The sequence below is a fragment of the Panthera pardus genome, unplaced genomic scaffold (assembly GCF_024362965.1).
Source record: "Panthera pardus isolate Hobbes unplaced genomic scaffold, ASM2436296v1 HiC_scaffold_2, whole genome shotgun sequence".
Lineage (NCBI taxonomy): Eukaryota > Metazoa > Chordata > Mammalia > Carnivora > Felidae > Panthera > Panthera pardus.
Window position 1 is genome coordinate 32,815,801 of NW_026526765.1, and position 9,050 is coordinate 32,824,850.

Consider the following 9,050-nt stretch of genomic DNA (forward strand, 5'->3'; position numbering starts at 1 on the left):
GGGCGGCAGCCCCTCGGCTCCGCGGCGGAGTTTGTGCCGGCAGCGGTCTCCCCCGGTCGTTCCTCCTGGGCAGGGGGACCGATCTCCTCGTGATTCCGAGGGGAGAGTTGGGCGCTGAGGAAGCCCGCCCTGGTGAAGCAGTTGCGTGGCTCGTTACTAGCGCAGCGTGAATTGAAACATGGCAGGGGACACCGCCCTGCCACTGCTTTCTAACCTTTTCATTTTTCCTGTTCGGATGGAATCTAAAAGCCGCTGGGAGTTGTCAGTTGCATCTTTGATGGAGTTTCCCGTTTCTCCACCCACCTCCCCTTGCTCTTTGTTGTTGTTGTTGTTGTTACTTTAAACCAGTAAGTTGTTACTGGGCACCTCGACAGCTCAAGTAGCGTTGTTGGTCTTTCCTCCTTCTGGATGCTTTTTCTGAAATTTCCTTCCCCAAAGCAAGCTCTGTTGGAAGGGATTAGGTTGCGAATATTGTGAATGTGTGTTTGCTCAGCAATGGGATGTTACAGACATAGGAATTAATATTTTTCGGGTGTCGGTAAAATGTAGACTCTGAACTGAAAAAAGGCTTACAGTTGCATCAACCAGATCAGTCGACAAATATGTATTGTACCTGCAATGAGTAAAATTTACTCTATTATCTATACAGACGTGATCGTGCCATATCACAGAGGAAGTAGAGAAAGTATGCTTATTCATATTAAAATTGTTAAGCCAGTTCACTACTCAGTTGTATTCTGCTGACACGGGCAAAATCAAATGTCTAAAAAAACAAGATATCTCAATTTTGCAGAGTCATAGCATTTGGGCCAGTGTCAGTGGGCAAAGAGTTGAGCTCTTCAAGAAAATAATATAAAAAAGTAAGACTAAAAATGTTATCCTTTTTATTCCTAACCAAAGCTACCCGGTTCCTCAGATTTTTATATGCTATTTATGAAATCAAAGTAACATGCATTAAGCACGGCTTTGTTCCAACCGAGGCACCGCAGAAGAAGCAAAAGCTTAAGCTTAGATCAGATAAACAGAATAGTTAACAACTAGCCCTGGATAAATTTTTATGGACAGTACATATTCTGAAGGACCAGAAACTTAAGAAGAAGTCTTTGACTATGACATATTTGTGGGGTGGGCAGTGGTCACAGTTGTAATTTTTGCTGTCTGGTTTCTTCACCTTTACTTGTTTGCCTTGTGAGTTTCTGCAGCTCAGACATTTTGGATCTTTACAAAGCAGAAATAGTTTGCTAGATTCTCTCAGGGAAAACACACACACACACACATACCAAAAAACTTTAATCCCCTACCCTGAAATATCATCTTAAATTACTTTAAATTTGCATCATGTCTAGAATTCAGCCTAGCAAAATTCTGTTATTTCTTTTAACCTAAAAGAAAAAAATCACAAAGTACCTCAGCCCTTTGTGGTTAAGCCACAGAGGATCTTACAAGGGAGCAAACTGAAGCTGAATTTTGCAAACCAATTGTCAATCTCCACAAAACTATGAAAACCCAATTAAAAAAGTAATACAAACTTTTTTTTAACAGAAAAATCAGTTTGTTTCTGCTATAATGTTTTAGATTATAATTTTATTTAATAAATATTCATTAAATGCCACTGTTTACTCAAAAGCATTGTTGGGGGAAAAAAACCTAACATCTTAGATCAAAGAATCGAATAGGAACTTAGAGGTCGCCTTATTTGGTCTCCCATAGTCTCTGTTTAAGCAGCTTTTATTGCTGGGTTGTTGTTTTTTTGTTTTTTTTTCTTTCCTTATGTTGAGTTAAACACTGAATTCAGTTAAGTTTCTAAGAAAGTAAATAATAAGTCTCCTTTAATCCTTTGGTTTTTCTCTTTCCTTCATTCCTTTTAAAAAGTTTTCTGTCACCTTTTCTTCCACCCTCTCTTCCTTTGATTCTCCCATTGATCCATCCACAAACCCTCCTCCTTTCTTTCTTCAAGCACTGCCACACGGTGGATAAATACAAAATGAAAATCCGTGGCCCCTACCCTTGAGCTCATAGTCTAGGGTGACAGTTCTCTATATTTCTCCCACCCAAGACAGATAATATTCACATGCTCAATCAACATTGTCACAGGGTAGAAGTGAAGATAAGGCAAACTGTGGCTCACCCCCAGTTTCCAAACCCATCAGTTGTAACTCTGCCCCAATTGTCAGCAGAGTATATCGGAATATAAGTGGACAGGAGTGACTTTACAGGAGCAACCTTGATTCCGCACTAGTTTAAGAGGGAGGGAAAAGTAAATTGTTTTCCGATTTCAGTACTTCAGCTTTTATTAGTACAAACAAGTTGCATACATCTCGGCACTGATGAAGACACACCACAATGACCCAACACCACGGTGGAGAACCGCTGGTATAAGGAAGCTAAGTAATTGTCGACTGTTTCCTTTTTGGCACTTTGGAGAGTCTAAGGGAGCTGTGCATTCTCTTGGTCTTTTCTTAAGGCCATCACAGTGTTAGTAAACCATACACTGTCAGGTGGATATTACACTTCTTCAATCTCTTTCTCTAAATATGGTGGCCAGGGGGGGCCTGGGTGGCTCAGTCACTTAAGCGTCTGACTTCGGCTTAGGTCATGATCTCACGGTTCGTGGGTTCAAGCCCCACATCGGGCTCTGTGCTGCTGGCCCAGAACCTGGATCCTGCTTCAGAGTCTTATGTCTCCCTCTCTCTTGCCCCTCCCCTGCGCACGCTCTCTCTTTCTCTCAAAATAAACAAATAAGCAAACAAACAAACATTAAAATTAATTAAAATTAAAAATTAAAAAGTGAATATGATAGCCAGAAATAAAAATTCTAAGACCACACTTCTATTAATGCAGCCTAATATGTCCTTAGTTTACTTGTAGTTATACTGTAACTAATATTCAATAACAACTAGGTATTAGTTTGCTAAACTCTGAGGACTCAAAAAACAAAGGAACACTGTACTGCCTTCAACAAGGCAATGTGATAGGTGCTATAATAAAAACACATACATATATTTCTTTTTTAAAAAGGTTTTTTTGGGGTTATTTTGAGAGAGAGTGTGTATGTGCACACACAAACGGGGAAGGAGCAGAGGGAGAGAGGGAGAAAGAGAATCTTAAGCAGGCCCCACCCTCAACGCAGAGCCTGACGCGGGGCTCTGTCTCTTTCTTGGCTGTGAGATTGTGACCTGAGCTGAAATCAAGAGTCAGTCATTTAACCAACTGAGCCACCCAGGCACCCCAAAGATTTTATTTTTAAGTAATCTCTACACCCAACATAGAGCTTAAACTCACAACCCCAAGATCAAGAGTCGCATGCTCCACCAACTGAGCCAGCCAGGTGCCCCTGTATATGGTCCTTTCAAAAGAGTTTCATCAAGGGAAGGCATACATAACCTTTATCTTTGCAGGTTCACAAAGGCTTCAGCCTGAATATAGTTAGGGGAATAGTAAGGGATATTGCACTACACTCAAAGAAGGGTGGCGTTGTGTGGGGGAGCATGGGGATCCCAGGTAGGGGGAAGAGCATAAGTAAAATCACAGACGGAAAGAAGCCTTAGGCTTTTGGAGAAGAACAAAGTAGTTACAGGAGATGAAATCGACATGTACAGAGGGACTTACTAGAAGAAACAAAAGAGAAACAGGAGTAAATCCTGAAAGACCTCATTTGCACTTCTCAATTTGGACATTATGATGAGGCACAGAAGATGTGAAGTAGATGCATTTTAGAATTACTTTCTTTACCAAAGAAATTGATGGCTATCTGTACCTTTGGTAGGAGGGTGACCAAGAAGTCAGGTGTAAGGGGCACCCTTTTCCCTCTGTACCCTTCTCAACTTTTTTGTTTTTGAACCTTATGCATACATTACAGAGTCGAAAACTTTAACTGTTAGAAAAAAATTGTAAAGTCTGAATTCAGTGTGGAGGATGGATTGGAAAAGAGCAAGACCAAAGTGGTGATAAAACAGTAGAATTGGTGATTATCTGGTGAAGAAGTGATGAGATAGGCACTATTATGAAAAGGGGAAAACTCCAGACACATGTAGACATGAAATGAGCAATGTACAGAGAGATTGGTGTGGACAGAGAGGATAAGGAAGGAATCTTAGTTACCTCCTAGGCTTCTGGAGGGATTATTAGGGGACTGGGATGTTACAATTCTATTTGTAACATTAGGGCATCCAAAGACATTCAGGTAAAGATATCCAGGGTGATACTGGTAATGTATGCCTATTACTGCAAAGAAAGGTCAGTCTAGAGATATAGATGGGGTGTCATCACTAAACAAATGGCAGATGAAGTAGGGCAATGAGTATGACAGAGATCTCCCCAGTTTGTAGAATTAAGAGATCTAAGGACAGAAGACTTACTAAGATAGAATATAGATAATTACAAGGCTCCAGAAGCAATATAAGCCTATGGGAGAGACAGAAAGAAGAGCAGTCAATTTATATTAGAAGCTCCCAAGAAGTTACAGTGATTAAAATTAGTTTGTGGATAATTATCCCGTTTATGTAGGGTAGATGATTCCTAACTCCTAGTTAGAAACTTTTTAGGCAAAAATGTCTCTCTCATGAGAAATTTTAAGCTTCAGTTACCCTTATAGATAAAGGCCCAGAACAGTTTTCTAGGGAAAATCTTGGTACTCTTTGCAAGGACTCACTTGGCCCATCTCTATGTACAGGTGGTTGGTTGATCCTTGTTGGATTACTTACTATTAATGAGAAAACATCAGCCCTGCCCACCTCCAAGTTGATTCTCTTGAGTACCAGGCGTGTGGATCTATTCATGATCAGCAGCATAAAGTGCATTCATTCACCAAAAAATGTAACTCCAAACTTTGTTGCCCTATTCTTATCAGTTAAGGGAAATAATATCCTTGGGAATATTAGGGAGAGAGAAAGAGATAATTGGACTGTCCTGTTTTTGGTCACTATTAGACTTGTTTTTACTCAATTTGCTAATACAAGGAGCTGATAAACACTTGGATATCTTGAATGGGCTAATAATTTGGCTCTCCATTCAGACTACTCATTTGGTTCCCCTCAAAACGATATTCTTTAAAAATATATTTGACATTGGGGCACCTAGCTGGCTCAGTCAGAAAAGCGTGCCACTCTTGATCTTGGAATTGTGAGCTCCAGCCCCATGATGGATGTAGAGATTACTTAAAAAAATAATAAAATCTTAAAAAAAATTTTTTTGTGGAACATTCACCTAAGTGGAAGGGTACAAAATAGAAGATTGCTGGAACAATGTTCCAGGGAGCAAAGACACTGCCGTTCCCAGACCCTCACTTCTTAGCAGTCAACAGACCGACCAAGCACACATTCTGTAGGGTGGGGGTCTTCTCCCACCCCAAGTAATTTATCAAAGTATTTCTTTTTCACCATCCCATTCCAAGAAGCGCTCAGATAGACAAAAGTTTGAGTGATGTTTTGGCACCCCAGAGATGTGCAGTATCCCTTACAGACTGAGTCCTGTGCAGCTGCCCAGCTTAGATCCCTCTAATCTTGTGCTACCAACCTGTCCTCAGTGCAGATGTAGTGTAAGAACGTAAGGGATGCGATAAGAAGCAGACATACAAAGCCTCTTCACTTCTGCTTGTCCAGATTTACAGCCTGCCTCTAACAAAGATAGTTACTAAAGGTGTGCACTTTAGCATTCTAACCTCATACCTGGGCTTGTCATATTTGTCATATGTCATAACACATATTTCCCCTGTGTGCCTTATTCTTCGGTTATTTATTCTTTACTTTCAGGGAAGTATTACTCTTTAGGCTCCCCAGATGCTTTTTTTAGATTTTTTTTTTAAGCTATAAAATGTGGTTGATACAATCTTATTTTTTTTTAATTTATTTATTTAAATTCAGGTTAGTTGACATACAGTGTAGTCTTGGCTTCAGGAGTAGAATCCAGTGATTCACCACTTACATATAAGACCCAGGGCTCATCCCAACAAGTGCCCTCCTTAATGCCCATCATCCATTTAGCCCCTCCCCCCCACCCATCTCCCCTCCAGCAGCCCTCAGTTTGTTCTCTGTATTTAAGAGTCTCTTATGGTTTGCCTCCCTCTGCTTTTATCTTATTTTTCCTTCCCTTCCCCTATGTTCATCTGGTATGTTTCTTAAATTCCACATGAGTGAAATCATGTGATACTTGTCTTTCTCTGATTTATTTTGCATAGCATAATACACTCTAGTTCCATCCACATTGTTGCAAATAGCAAGATTTCTTTCTTTTTGATTGCCAAGTAATATTCCATTGCATATATATATATACCACATCTTCTTTATCCATTCATCCATCGATGGACATTTGAGTTCTTTCCATAGTTTGGCTATTGTTGATAGCACTGCTATAAACATTGGGGTACATGTGCCCCTTTGAATCAGCACTCCTGTATCCTTTGGATAAATTCCAAATAGTACAATTTCTGGGTCATAGGGTAGTTCTATTTTTAATTTTTTGAAGAACCTCCATACTATCTTCCAGAGTGGCTGCACCAGTTTGCATTCCCACAAACAGTGCAAGAGTGTTCCCTTGTCTCTGCATCGTTACCAACATCTGTTGTTTCCTGAGTTGTTAATTTTAACCATTCTGACAGGTGTGAGATGGTATCTCATTGTCGTTTTTGATTTGTATTTCCCTGATGATGAGTGATGTGGAGCATCTTTTCATGTGTCTGTTAGCCATCTGGATGTCTTCTTTGGAAAAGTATTCATGTCTTCTGCCCATTTCTTCACTAAATAATTTTTTTTTGGGCGTTGACTTTGACAAGTTCTTTATAGATTTTGGATACTAACCCTTTATCCAATATATCATTTGCAAATATCTTCTCCCATTCTGTTGGTTGCCTTTTAGTTTTGTTGATTGTTTCCTTTGGTGTGCAGAAGTTTTTACCTTGATGAGGTCCCAGTAGTTCATTTTTGCTTTTATTTTCCTTGCCTCCAGAGACATGAGTAGTTTTTAAACAAAAAATTTTTTAAGTTTATTTAAGTAATCTCTACACCCAATGTGGGGCTCAAACTCAGTACCCTGAAATGAAGAGCTCTACACTCCTCTGACTGAGCCAGTCACGTGCCTCTAGTAGATTTTATTTATTTATTTACTTATATATTTATTTGCGAGAGAGAGTGCACATGCATGTGAGACAGGGAGAGGGGCAGAGGGAGAGAAATGTTAAGTAGGCCCATGGCCAGCGTGGAGCTGTGGGGTTTGATCCTATGGCTCTGGGATCATGACCTGAGCCCAAATCAAGAGTCAGATGCTGAACTGACTGAGCCAGCCAGGTGCCCTAGTAGACTTTATTTTTTAGAACAGCTTTAACATTACAGAAAATATGTAAAGATAGTACAGAGTTTTCATAAACTCCACAGTGAGTTTCTACTATTACCAACACCTTACATTTGTAACAATTAATGAACCAATGCTGATATGTTATCGTTAACTTAAGTCCACAATTTCCTTAATTTTTACCTAATGCTCTTTTTCTGTTCCAAAATCCAGAATACCACATTACATTTAATTATCATGTCCGCTTCGGCTTCTCTTGGCCGTGACAAGTATTTCTGGTTTTCTCAGGTATTCCGGGTTTTGATGACCTTGACATTATTGAGGTGTATTAGTCAGACATTTTGTAGAATTTGTGGAATTTGGTGTTTTCCTTATGGCTAGACTGGTGTTATGGGTTTGGGAGGAAGAACAAAGACAATGGTCCATTTTAATCACAGTATATCAAGTGTTCATACTATCCACATGATTTGTTCATCATTGTTGATGTTGACTTTAATTACCTGCCAAAGGTTGTATTTGTCAGGTTTCTCTAGAGTTACTCTCTTTTCCCTCCTTTCCATACTGTACTCCTTTCTGTATTCTTTGGAAGGAAATCACTAACCACATCCCACATTTAAGGGTTGGAGAGTTATGCTTCCACTCCTTCACGGTATGCTATCTACATAAATTATTTGGAATTCTCCGCAGGAGATTTCCCGGAATCTTGTCTCCCATTCATTCATTCATTCATTCACTCATTTATTCAATAATTTATTTATAGCAGTGTAGACTCATGAATATTTATTTAATAACTGGGTTATAATCCAATACTCCTTCATTTTATTGCTCAAATTGTTCCAGCTTTGGTCAGTGGGTGCTTTTTCAGTTGGCTCCTGTGTCCTTTTGACATACCTCCATCAATGTAGCCTTTATTGCTTTTTTTGTTTACTACTTTCTTACTTTCTGGCACTACAAGATGCTGCAGGCTCATCTTGTATATTTCCTGCCCCAGTGCTAGGATCAGCCATTTCTCCAAGGTGTCCTGATTACCTTTTTTGGAAAGTGGTATTAGAACACAAGATTTGGTGTGTGGTGTGTCATTGCTTCTAGAACCTCTCAGCTGACAGAGCAAGGAAATATATGTGTATATACTAACCAATAAATATACCCATATCTCTAAATAATTCTATATGTAGAACTGCCCCTCTCCGTAATAAGCTAACCATGACTTCATACAACCAACTCTAATTCGTTACTGCATAGGTTATCCTATCTTCTTCCCTTTGCTTACCTATAAATTCCTGCTCCAACAGTGAGAACCTAGCTTCCATTACTTAACATCCATTTACTTAATTGCTCAGCTGGAGTAGCATATATATTTATGGAAGTATCAGAATTGTTAACCTTACCCCTGTGGATAACAACTGTATCAACTTGAGTCCAGTGCTTGTGTGCAGTTCCTTTTGTCTTTAGTCATATAGACTCCCTTCATTTCCAAGTCCTAGTCTGGACTCCACCATTTCCTTAGGTAAGCACCTTTTCCCTCCACCCCCTTCAGTGAGGTCATTTCATACACGCATAATACCAGATTATGTTGTCACAATTTGCATTCCTTCCTGGGACGCTCTGGCGTTTGTTTTAATCTCCTATGCACCATGTTGGGGAGGGAGAAATTCCCTCCTTTGGGTTATGGAGATGGCCAAACACACAACACCCAACACAAGACAGATGTGTCAACAACAGTCTATTGGTCACTTGTATGCACAGCCTAGCGGAGGGGGGCACCA

General features: G+C 39.8%; 1 protein-coding gene across 2 annotated transcripts in view; it reads right to left on the reverse strand.

Annotated features, from left to right (window-relative positions):
* Positions 1-8,798, reverse strand: part of PRKAA1 (protein kinase AMP-activated catalytic subunit alpha 1) — a 45,761-nt gene extending 36,963 nt beyond the window's left edge. For both annotated transcript variants that reach the window (XM_053906953.1, XM_053906952.1), the window contains exon 1: positions 8,673-8,798. The gene's annotated coding sequence lies outside the window, so the exon portion shown is untranslated. The remainder of the gene's footprint in view (positions 1-8,672) is intronic.
* Between the last annotated feature and the right edge of the window lie 252 nt (positions 8,799-9,050).